General features: G+C 28.8%; 1 protein-coding gene across 3 annotated transcripts in view; it reads right to left on the bottom strand.

Moving 5' to 3' along the window:
- The window catches only part of LOC129912156 (innexin shaking-B), a 321007-nt gene that overhangs the window by 216506 nt on the left and 91059 nt on the right, over positions 1–13442 (bottom strand). The window lies entirely within an intron of this gene.

The following is a 13442-nucleotide window of genomic DNA, read 5'->3' as shown; positions in this document are numbered from 1 at the left end:
TGACATTCTTGTCAAAAAGTAAATTTTCATACCCACCCTCCCATAAGAAGTATAACTTCAATAATGTTTGGGTCTTCCTCGACTAGTTTCTGGTTCATCAATCATTTTAAGTTAAGCTTCATGTGGCTGTTATCGATTCTTTGAACGTTGCTTCCAGTGTCGTTAAAGAATTTAGTAAAAAAAAAACTTCATTTTTGACTTAAAATCACTTTTGTTTTATATTGAACACTTATTTATATTCAATTCATATAAAATAAATGTTAACATATTCAATTCATGTTTTTTTATAAAAAAAATCAATTTTTTATAAACTTGTAGTTTTTAAAGATCTGACTTTGTCCTACAAAATCGAAACAATTTTGAAGGATAACAAAAAATAGCAAGAAAACCTTGCACTCCTTTAAAGTTAAATGTTAATCCAATGTAATGACACTAAAAATTCAATTTTACTCTACTAAACGTATTTTAAAAACCTAAGCAAAAAGGAAAAAGCTCTTAAAAGCAGTTTCTTAATCTTCCACCTCCGATCAAGATTTTTGTTAAAGTTTTTCACTTTCTGTAGACAGTTGTTAATATAAAATAAACTTAATAACTTCTTTTTTGAAAAAAAATATAGGTACGTTTTTTTATTGGTGCATGGAAGGTACCTACTTTCCATTTTAAAAACATAATTCCAAAATCCTTTCAAAAGTTTTCAAAAAGTGCTTAGTAACTATACACAAAGTTTGGAGCAATTTGGCTATCCCAATCAACTTGTGGCCCTAATGGTTACAGAAAAAACTAAGAGACTAATAAAATTCGACTAAAAAATGGAATGTAAAATTTAGTATTTCTATATTCAATTCTACGTTCGAAAAAAATATTAATCTGCACACAAATTTGGTGTCGAAACCGTTAAAATTGCTTTGAATTTTTCAATTTTCCTTGTAAGAATTAGTAAGAAAAAACCTTAATCTAAGATATATTCGATTGAAACTCTCTCCGCAGTTCCAATAAAGCAAGTAACAAAAATCTTGCAAAAAAAAACAACAAATAAAATCTTGAATGGCATTAAATTTTCAAAAAAAAATTGTGATTTTATTTTCCTTGTATATAAAATGTGTCCCGCACAAATTATTTTGTAATATTTCACTTTATCTGCACTATCGAACTAAGACGAAAAACCCATTATACACATAAAAATGTTTGTTGTCTATCTCTGCAACCAAATAAAAAAAAAACTCCAATTTTCCTCTTCCCACTCAAATTTAACACAAACCACAACATAGAGATATCAAATCCTCTATACACTCACTATCTCCCATCCATCCAGAATAATAAAAGTGTTTTCCTACACAAGAATTTTTTTTATATTTTTTTTTTTTACCAACCAAGCATCACACAAGATACAATCTAGGATGGCTATTTGGAGAATAAAACACATGAACCAGAAAACAGGATGACAAAAATGCAACCATATATCCCAAACCCATAGTAGATAGTTGTTTCTACAAACAACACACCTAATATATTGTATGACATCCCGAAAAACCACCTTAAAAATATTTCACCAAAAAATACTACTCTCCTTCGGGGCTTTCTATGGTGGTTTGGACCTTTTGTCAGTTTATAAACACACATTTTCCAGATCATGGCGTGGAAAAAAAAATTAAATTTGCCGCATTTAACTTAGGGTCAACATTTCTACACAACATACACAACATTGTGTAAACAAACAGACACGAGAGAAGCACCAAGGAAGAGTAAAAAAAATAAACATACACATAGTTATATAGATTTTGCTTTTTACTTCCGAATGATTTAGCACATTTCGGACAAATGATGATGCCATATCAGCAATAGCCATCTATGATATTGTTTCCACCTGACAGATTCCATTTGCGATGAAATCTATGTGACGCTTTCGCTATAAATATTTATGACTTTCAAGATCGATTTTTATCTGCAAAAATATATATTTTTTTGAAGGTGGGTTTAGTACTCTTTGTCGTACAACAAGTTGTTGAAATTAACTGAATAAAAAATGAACTTTTCTTGACGAAGAAGGATATTATTTATATCAAAAATTATAAATCAAGGAAACAGTTCAAATTAAAGCGAACAGACACAAAATAAATTAATTCAAGTATAATTTTGTATAATGTAATAATTTATTTTAACATATAAATCACTTATTGTTATTGATAAAATTAGTAAATATAAAAGTGAATGCAGTTTTTTTTCTTAAAAAAGCAAAAACTCAACATAAAAATAAAATACTTATTTAAATATGAAAGTCACAATTCCTTTGCACTGAAAGTTGATAGAAAATTCTTGGGCCAGCAAAAGGTTCTGAAGTCTGTCTTGCATATTTCAATTTTGCTGACCTTAGTTGGAACAAAGACATGAAATTTTGATCTGACTATTTGTTGATACACATTTTTAATCTTTGATCAACAGAAATTGATTTCGTATCAAAAAAGAGGTTGTCTGTAAAGCCGGTTTACGGACGATGATTTTACGTGATAACGTCGTCAGAAAACAGGTTGTCGGCTTTTGTTTAAAATGAGTCATTTGAAGCGTTAACTTATTTAAAACAATCATAATTTACAAGAAAAAGCTAAAAAAAAATACTTTTTTTATTTTCTCATTTTATTATTTTTTTTTTTTTATTTTAAAAGCTTACAAAAAAAATTATACAATTTAAAAGATAAGTATTTCTTCTTAAGAATAAAACCATTTTTAAATTTGTACAATGCGCAAAAAGTATAAAAATAATTTACTGAAAACAATCATTTTTATCAAAAAAAGCAAAAATAACATGAATTTTTATCTTCTCACGTCATTAATTCCATTTTTTTTCCCAAACAACCTAAAAAAATTTTATACCATTTGAAAGCTTATTATTTCACCTTTCATATGAAGTATCAATCTAATTTCAAATATGCCTACAAGAGAAGTTAGACTGAGATTACGGTACTTCCCACGCTGGTGGCTGTTCGGGGGCAACAGATCTCCACTGGTGTTTTGAGGTTTTTCGCAAGTTTATTGATTTAACATTGTGTAGCTTGTAGTTAGTCTACCGTTATGTGTGATATACCAAATGAAAGGTAATTGTATCAGGATGCTCATAAATGTTTAATCAAATTTCTATCTGCTCTAGGTCAAAAGTTATAACCTGTTGAATTCTAAAATTTTATTTTTAAGTTTCGTATATTTCCATACTTGCAGTTTGGCTGCTATTTTATACCGTCAATTTCATTATAATCTTTGAACAACAACAACATCTTGAAGTTGCTACCACCAAATGTTTATGACTAGAGTTAAAGTACTGTTTCACGGATGCCAATCCGATCATCACACTCTTTAATTCCATTTGTGTGTGGTGCTTAGTCTAGTAATTTTTCATTTTATTTGAAAAACTTTTTCCGTCACACTTGAGTATTGAACCTAGACCAAGCGAGTTCAGAGGCCAGTATACTACGCACTGCGCCACTTCACCACATGATTTAGCTTCACCCAATTGTAGTTTTATCAGTTAGTTTTATCAGGTAGCACCTTCAAGATGTTGTTGTTGTTGTTGTTCAAAGACTAAAATTTTATTTTACCGTTATCTCAAAATTGTGTTTACGAAAATGATTGAAACTTAGCACACTTTTAGTCGTGGTAATAGTCTATCATTACTCAATACATATATTTTATTCCTGTATCTAAATAAAAATAAAAAACGATGAAAATCGGTTAAAAACGATCAAAAAACGTGTTTTTTTAAAACTTGTTTCTTCTGTTATTCAGTCAAAACTCACTAAACGATTCCAATTTTTTGCACATGTATGCATAAGGCAAAAACCTACATGTTTATAAGTTTTAGATTAAAAATCAAAAACTATCCAAAAATACCCCTAAAAAACAAGGTGTTTTTTCAAAAATCCGTATCAGACGCCTAATTTTTTTTTCCTCATCTTTCACCTGGCATCTTAAGAATTGTCAAAAAAAAATGTCCCCTACCCAAAATCATCATTTTGTCATAGCCCCAATACGTGTACAACTTTCAAAGAAAACGTTATAGCTTAGTTTCAAATTTTTTTAGATTTTTTTCTTAAATGCACTTATTCTTAAATTAGTCTTATCTATCTATAGCAAAAAAATCAACTCTCTACATCTTTGCGTTTAGATTTTAGCCCAAATTTCATCTTTACGTTTTACCCCTGTTTACCCTATTAAATGACGGAATTTTAAAAAATCCTTCATTTGGATTAAGCATTAGGTTATTATCTTTCAAATAAGCTATAGAAGCTATAAGAGTTTATTTTTAATTTTGAATTGAAATTTTTTGCCGCACTGCGAAAGTGCGAAAGTGTAACGTTAGAAAATGTCATCACTTTTTTGTGGTGGCTGCCATTGATCATCGATTTATAAGACGTTATCAAGTCAAAAAAGTCCTGTTAATAATTTATGTGATATCAAAACTTATCTTGACTGTAAGTGTACATATTGAATATAAAAATCAAAAAAATATATATATATTCAAAATGAATTTAAGTTGATACAATAATTTGAATCTACAGTAAATTTTATGTTTCTTACAACAACAAAAAAAAAAACTTTCAATTCCCTTCTTTGATCACCATGAATATAAAAAAAATTTTCTCTTAAACGAATTACTAATCGATATGATTCCAAATGCACTAGTAGCACACATTCTCTGCGGCAGACGATTTAATGAATGAGAGTACGCATACGCCCGAGTGGACTTGTGCTAACATGAGCTCTGGATGCACACACAGAACTGTACAACACAACCCATCGATTGGTCACCCACAACTCACACTAACCTCCCCTATACATACATCAACCAACCTACCGCGACCCTGTTTGGTGCAAGTTATCTGATTTGTGGTGATGGGAATTTAGGTTAGCGGAGTACAATGCATGCAGAGCGGGTGCAGTGTTACTGTAGAGTACTTAAATTTAGAGCATAGAAGAATATATACAAATATATATAAATGTAGGTCTTAATGCGAATGTGATTGGAGGAACACAATTGAATTTCACCGATGTGTAAATATCATACAACAATCCGACAATGCCACTGACTGTAAAATAAAAAAAAATACATAAAACAAATGGAAAAAAAGAAGTAAAACTACAAACAAAATAAATAGAAAACAAACCAATCGCGGCGTTAGAGGAGGAGAGGAATGGTTTTGGTGTGCATAGTTTTGCAAAGGGGGTTGCATTGCATACTGGAAGCCAATGGCCTACTCTAGTCAGTTATTGAGGTGGAAAATATCATCGCTATAGTGTTTTCAGAGACAAGGGTGACGACGACGATGATGATGATGACGATGAGGATGACGATGGGGAATGAATATTATCGGTTATTGGAAAAACGTTTTCATGTTGATATGTGTGTAGGTACTGTGTATACGCACTGAATGGTAATCCAATTTCGAAATCATTTAGCAATTATGTGCGCGCAGGAATTTCAATAGCAATTCATATTAAAATATGAAAGCGGATTAATGGAGAGATGTAATCAATCAATTGATCAATCAACTTCTCACGCACAACTTGGATGAATTTTTGGAATGGATTTTAATATTGGCAGTTATTATTATAAAAGGAGGAAAATAATGTATTGTATTATTAAAATGTATAAGTCTATAAAATTTGATAAAATTCTATAAGATAATTTATTTGATGGTCAATTGATAAAATGAAGATTCTTAATAAATTGGTTTGTTAGAACTTAACATAAACTCCTGCTCAAAATTAACGCACACATTTTTCGTCTGAAGTTATACCCCTGCATCTTATTTTAAAAGGCTTTAAAATTCTTTGGTGCATTTTTTTGTGTTTTGTTATTGTATATACAAAATGAACAAAATTTAGTGTTTTATAAAGTAGTTAAGTTCTGGGAGGCGTTATTTTAATATTCTCCATAAAAACTATCGAGTCCAAAAAAAGAAGCTCTAAAAGTTTAAAAGCAAAGTTTCTTAAATCTTTGTATGGCTAAATTTGATAGAAGAAGTCAAATGGCAATAATCAAATAAAGAAACAATTTCGAATGGTAGTGCTATAGAGGTTTTGGTAGTACACTTTTTTGGGAGTTATTTCGAAATAAGCACGCGACGCATTGTTTTTTTTTTAATAATTTATTAAAAGTGCGACAGTGGATAGTGAAAAAATTGATAGCAATAAGCGTTTTGAAAGAAATAAAAAGTTTCTTCGTTAATACTGATCTTCAAAATGCATCTATTTCCCTAAATTTTAATTTTTCTTAATTACGAAAGATTTGACTTTCCTGAGTACTAGGTATGTAGAAAATTTTAGATTTATCACGTCAACGTCAGTATTTAGAAGTTAGAAAATCAAAAGAACAAATTATTTGAGAAAATCTCAAAAAAACTGGATTATCTCAAAAACGAGAGCTGAGAGAATATCAAAATTCATTAAAAAACTATACATTTGTTCCTGGGGTGAAATCGGCTACGATATAGTCGATAGTTGATAGTCAAAAAACGATAATTTTGCTAAAATAAACCATTGATTTTGATTATCAATTACACGGTGTTACAAAAATGAGGTTTTAAAATATACGCGGGCGGAGACCTATCACGTTTTGTAGAGGTAGTCGCACTGATTACGAAACGGTATTTAAAAAGTCCCTAACACCCCCAAAATCTGGAGTTAGGGGCAAAAAACTGTTTTTTTGACCTTCACCCATTGAAAAAAATCTAGCTTCGTCAAAACCCATTTTCGATTTTTTTACAGTTTCTAATAGGAGATAAATATACCTTTTCAACAATGTATAAAATATGTAACTCGGTTAAACCACCTAGAATTTATAAGCTGTCAAAGTTCAAAAATTCCAATTTTTTCGTCATTTATCCAAATTCGACATCAAATTAAAGTATATATTTTCACAACAGCATGCTGTTTTAAAAATATATTCTAAGATAATATTTATTTCCAAATCAAACGAGGTATTTGTTATGAAAATCAGTTAAAAATTGGATTAGAAAAAAAAAATTTCGATTTCAACCCAGATACAGAAATTCGAACTTTTAGGTATAGAACAAAAATGTTGTTTCGGCACGTAGTAGGATAACTTGGGTGCCAGGATTTGATAACAAGTTTTTTTAGAGGAGCTGTATACAAACATTTTTTTCTTTGGGAGGGGGGGTCTATCTCCCCCCGTTTAGGTGGGAGGGGCAGTTTTCTAAAAAAAAAATTATCAAAATAAAAAAAAAATTATTAAAAAACAACGGAAACACTTACAGTAATAAATGATATCATTTCCGAAAGGCAAAATTGTACATTTAATTTTAATTTTAAAATCAATACATTATAACAAATAGTTTTTGAAATAATCGATTTCAAAATTAAAAATAGGCGAAAAAAAATTTGTAAAAACTCATTTTATACTATTTTTGTCCAGACTGTGAATTTTAATAAAAAATTACTCACAAAACAAACTGCCTCAATTGATTCCTTATCGAACAGTGAAAACTATATGTTTCAATGTATTCTAGTTTTTAAGAAAATTGAAAAATAAAAACAAATAAAAACAAAAAATATTTTGAAAAAAGAAAAATCTGATAAAATAATTTTTCAATTTTCTCAAAAACTAGAAGACATACAGTGGTGGAAAAATAATTAGAAACACACTCTTTCTTTTCAATATGTATGTATGTTCTTAATATATGTAAATAAAAAATATTAGAAATATTTTTTAACAGAGATATTTGAAGAGCTCGATATTTTATTAAGGATCTCCTTTTTATTGCACCTCCTTTTTTTCAAATATAAGGGGTTCGTATGTCAGGAATTGTTAAAGTCGTTTTATTTTATTTATTTTTTTTTTTTTTTCGGAGCATGTGGCATTTTTCGAGGACTGCAACCACATAAACCAACTTATAGAAATCAGTTGGGGATAGTCCTTTTTATTAATTATACGTTTAATTTATTCGCCAAGTTTTGCAATTGTAAATGCTAAAAATCAAAAACAGGATAATTCTTAATAATATTTCCTCAGTGTTTCTAATTATATTTCCACACAAAATTGATTTTTAGATTTTTTGCAATATTTTTCTTTTGTTGGATAAATTCTAACATTTTTTTCCTAAAATGTTACAAGGATTGTATCATCACTCATGTTTGCTAAAAATTTGTTAAATATTTTGTATTTATAGTAAGAAAAAAATAACATTTTGTAAACAAAGGAGAACGTTTCTAATTATTTTGCTACCACTGTAGAAACAAATAGTTTTCACTGTTCCATAAGGCATCAATTGAGGCAGTTTTTTGTGTGAGTAATTTTTTTATTTAAATAATTATCGATTATCGCGTTAGCCGATTTTGCCACTGGTCAAAATAAATTTAGTTTATTATATAATTATTATTATATTTTATTATAATCTTAATGGTTTAATAATATGCTAAACATATATCACCTTTTTTAAATTTAAAATATCTCAGAGTCTCCAAAACATAGCGGCTTAAACAGTTTATATACCTTGAATTTTGTGTCATTTCGCTTTCACCTTGCGATACAAACCCGGTCTTCGACAAACAATAAAATTAAAACTTAATTAATTCACGAAATCGGTTTGTTTGATGGCGGCTGCTACCGGAATCCTATCACCCTAACAAATTGATTTTTATGATAAGGACACTTATGTCGAACATGCCCGCAAAAGTGAATATCTAAATAGATAACGGATTTTAAAAAAAGCATTAACATTTCTGCGTCAGAAAATCAGAATTTCGAGTTCGAACGACCCGTTCCAAAACATTACAAAAATAGTGTTTTTCAAAGTTCAAAATTCGATATCTCAAAAACGTTATACGTTTAAAACATTCTAATGCTAGATTTAAATTCACAAGATCAAAGACCATTAGAAAAAAATGATTTGGTTTCTATGGAAAAAATATTTCTCACCAATATTACTGCCATTTACGGAAAAATCGATCTTAAAAATCGTTTTTTTCATTTTTTTCGTTTTTTTTTTTTTTTTTTAATTTATCTCAATATTTTCTGAAATAAAAATGTAGTTTTTTTACATCGTCTTAATAAAAAGGTTTTAATCTTAATAATAATATTACAAACTTTTCAAAAATCAAAAGTTTTTTTCTGTAACTTTTTTTACTGAAAAATAGGATATTTTTTTCAAATTGAATTCGTCAAAAATCCGAAAATTAACATTTTGCTCAAAAATTTTTTAAAATAGATACAAAAAAAATACCTAACAAAGTACTTTCAAACAAGGTTTTGTCAAAATTCAACCATTTTTGTAAAATATAAAAATAAAAAAAAAATTATTTTTGCATTTTTCTCAATATTTTTGAGGTTATATACAAAAAAATGTTTTTATTAACACGTTGACTGCCACCGAACAAAAAAAAAAGTATCCCCTGAGGGCCAACCTTTAACGTTTGTTTTAAACGTATCTCTCTGTGTCTTTAAATTTAAGTAATAAGTGTTTTTGATGTGTTTTAAAAGTGTGATCACCGTAGGGTCACATTGCCGCTTATGTTAAGTGCTTGTGCTTATTCCTAAGTGACCCACCGGTGGGTCATATCTTCTTTTCTTTTAAGGAATGTTCTGACTGTGACCCACCGGTGGGTCACCTGGCCTCCTGGGAAACTTTTGCGTGACCCACCGGTGGGTCACTTGGCAGTCAACGTGTTAATTACAAATTTTGTATTTAATTTTTTTCGACAGTAGGTTTACTTATGACAGAAATTGTAAAAAAAAAAACCACGAATTTTGACACCCACCCCACTTTTTCGCCCGCCCACCCCCTTTTTCCTGATTTGTTTGTGGGCAATTTATTTTTCCACTTTCATATACCATTTATCCTAAATTTTCCACCACCCTTATGCTGCTAATAATTTTTACCCTCTGAAAACCGGATTGGCACTGGTCTATTAACAAAAATGTATGCAAAGAAACGCTAAAAAACACAAAAAAAGCAAAAAATATTTTAAAAAATTTTGGACTTTCTTCACCGCTGTAATAAGAGAGGACCGATGTTTATAAAAAATAACGACAATCACTTTGTTTTATCAAAACCAAATACTTTAAAATCGGACGAGTTTTGCGACTTTGGTGGCTGTCCAAACTTTACCAGACAAATTGTCTGCAAAGTTCAGGATCAATCTTTCGAAAAAACTGATGCGACAATTTTTTTATAGCATTACCTGTTTACTACAAAATCATGATAATTATCAGCACACTATTTTTTCGATTTTAATATAGTATTAAAATTTTCGAGGGGTAATAGTACTAGCTTGACTGTTAATGTTGTCCACATAGGTACACTGTAGCGTATACGTACTCTTTTTTGTATTGGCTTTTTTTAAAATATGCAAGGAACAAAAATTTAAGCATAATAAAAATACCTCTTGTAATTTCATGAAAATATAGCTTTAAGATTCATTAAAAAACTGATGAAGAAGGGCAATGTAAGCAACAACATCCAGTGACAGTTGTTGTTGTTGTTATTATTACTTTTGTTCAACCGCCTGCCATTTATGTGACATTTTTTTAACCATTTCCTTCCGGGAAAAATACATATAAGTACTCTTCATACAGTAAGTAAAGTATAGTGAAGAAGTAGTAAAAAGGTAAAAGATGTATATAATATTATATTGTAGATGTGGTTTTCGTTTTATATCGTTGTTCGTTGAAGTTTACTTCAATAGTCCTTTGTAGATTTTCTTTTCCTTTTTTTTTCTTTTTTTCTGTTTCCTGTTTTTTTGTCCTCACTATGGTTTCTTTAAATTTTATATCGCATTCGTATTACATCATCTTCATTTGTCCTCCTCATCATCGTCTACGTTGTTGTAATTATTGTTCTCATCAGCTAGTGCGCCGCCTTCATTATCGTTGTGTTACATTTTTCATTGCCTGGTAGTATACTCATGCATAAAAATATACCATGCAGCTAAGAAGAGTGTTTTTTTTTTTGCTATTTAAGTTGTAGTATTTTTTCTAAGGTTCATATTTTTTTCTATGATTAATGACACCATAATCAAGAATTATGAAAAAATACGATTGAAACGATGAATATGGAAATACGACAGTTTATTATGTTTATAAACAGCTCAAGCTAATCGAGCAAATTGGCGAGGAAATGTCGTCGAAATAAAGATATTTTTTTGATTTATTTAGAAAAGTTCATTTTTATGTGTAATGACTTGGAAGGTAGCTCTACTCAAAAAAAAACCAAAAAATTAATGAATGAGCTTGTATGATTTGAACTGAATTTTAAAATTTCAGCATCAAAAATGTCTTTAATTCCTACAAGTTAAATTATTTTAAAACTTTTCTTCATATAATGGAAATAATTTACTACAACACCTGACATTGAAGTCTTCCATTCTAACTATTATTTACAATATCTGGTTCAACCTATTTAATTAAACTAAAATGTTTTTGTTTTTTTTTTCCATTTAAACTCAATGGATTCGCAGTTTTACACAACACCTACCACAAAAATTATTTCAGACAAAAATATAAGATTTTTTTTCAATATCAAAACCAACGCTCAATATTTTTTTTTTTTGTTAAAAAAAAAAAAACATCTAAAACTCTTTTTTCCTCCCTCACAAATTATAAATACAAAAACAAAAAATCAATACTGAAGTGACATCAATTTCCTTTTTTTTTTATTTTTATTTTTATTTTCGTTTTGTTTTTGTGTTTTCTTCCAATAAAGTCGCTGGCTCTTGAAAATGTGTACGACAAAATAAGACAATAGAAGAAACATTACGAAACGTATTAAGGTCAGTGTAACTGTGTCATTTCCCTGTCACAAACTAAAATATTAAAACAAAAAAAAATTTACATTAGAAATAAAACAAAAATAAACAAAAAAAAAAAACTAAATACAAATTACATTAGAAGTTGATGGAAGAAAACAAAAATGAGAACGTCATTCATGTATCTTAAAAATAATAATCATTTCTTTCATAACTTGCCGATTCATGAATTATATTTTTGTGCCGCAATTCTAAGACCCAATATGTAAGAATGTCGATTATTTTTTTTTGTTTTGTGATAGATTTAAACGAGTTGTATATTTTTGACATACTTTTGATAAGCATTATGCATTTCAAATAAAATATTGAACATTTTGATCTTACAATACTCTAAGTTTAAGATGTTCAAGAACAGAAAACAGTTCATCTCACAATTCTGAGTAAATGTCCACATGTCAAAGCAGGAGATTTATGATTCCATTTAGTTGGTAGATAAGGCCATATTTAAGCACTATATAAACGTATTCAAAAATTAGTACATTTGCATTACAAATACACACATATTGTACATGTACCTGTGAGTTCATCAACTGTTTACAATTGTTTTCGTAAGTCCTAAAGAATTTGAAATATTGTCAATTTACAGATGATAACGTTTAACTAGTATTTCATAAAAATTTATGTTTTAATATTTTCATATAAAAAATGGTACGCATACGCCACAGTGGCTATGAAAGTTTTAACTATGAGAAACAATTGGACATTTTTTAAAAGATTTTGTGTTTTTAACATTAAGTTCATTTATCATATTCATTATTCATATTCCTAACCCAGAAGGGCAATGAGGTGTCTTGAGAGACTGAAACCTAATTTGAAATGATCTTTTTTTTTCAGTTGACTCCTAAGTTTATTTTTAATATGTATAAATAAAATTACGAACATTTTAACAATTATACATTTTTGAAAACTGCAATAACACGGCAAGTTTTCAAAATAATAAACCAGTGTCACACAATACAAGTTTTTTTCTGGGTGTTGCTCTGAAATAAAAGTAAGAAATTGAGTTTTTATAAAACATGGAATTGTTAATTAATCTGCAGCAAAATGGCGAATGAAATAAAAAAATAGTTTGATTAATTAATTATTTCTTATTATTATGCAATGTTTTAGTGAAAGAATTGTAAAAAACAAAAATCAAAATACTGTTGCAAAGTCGGGATTTTTCGAAAATTCACAAAAACTGCATTAAATCGAAAACCGTAAGGATTTGGGATGAATAAGTTACCAAATTCTTAGAGCCCTAAAATTGACCTTTCAGCATATTTCGTTTGATCCATTACTTTTGGGACACCCTGTATAATATCTATCGATTCTAAAACCAATTGTGTTTCTTACACATTTTGTTAAGAAAATATCTTTGTGACCTTTTTCTGAATTCACCCTTGTTTACCCTTAAAATATCCAATTTCTAATAATCGAATACTTAAATATTTAAATTGAATTTTCTTTTTACACAATATTTTTCTACTTGCGATATAGGCAATGGCAAGTTTTTTTTTTTGAAAAACAGCTCTTAAGATTTTAATTAAAATTTGTGAGTGTGGTACTACTCATAAGAACTAACTTTTTAAATAATAAAATAATTTTTGTACTGTTATTAACGGTACCTGCCATAGAACTTTTTTATTTTA

The sequence above is a fragment of the Episyrphus balteatus genome, chromosome 2, assembly GCF_945859705.1.
Source record: "Episyrphus balteatus chromosome 2, idEpiBalt1.1, whole genome shotgun sequence".
Lineage (NCBI taxonomy): Eukaryota > Metazoa > Arthropoda > Insecta > Diptera > Syrphidae > Episyrphus > Episyrphus balteatus.
Note: the sequence above shows the minus strand (reverse complement) of the source record. Positions and strands in the feature narration are given on the sequence as shown.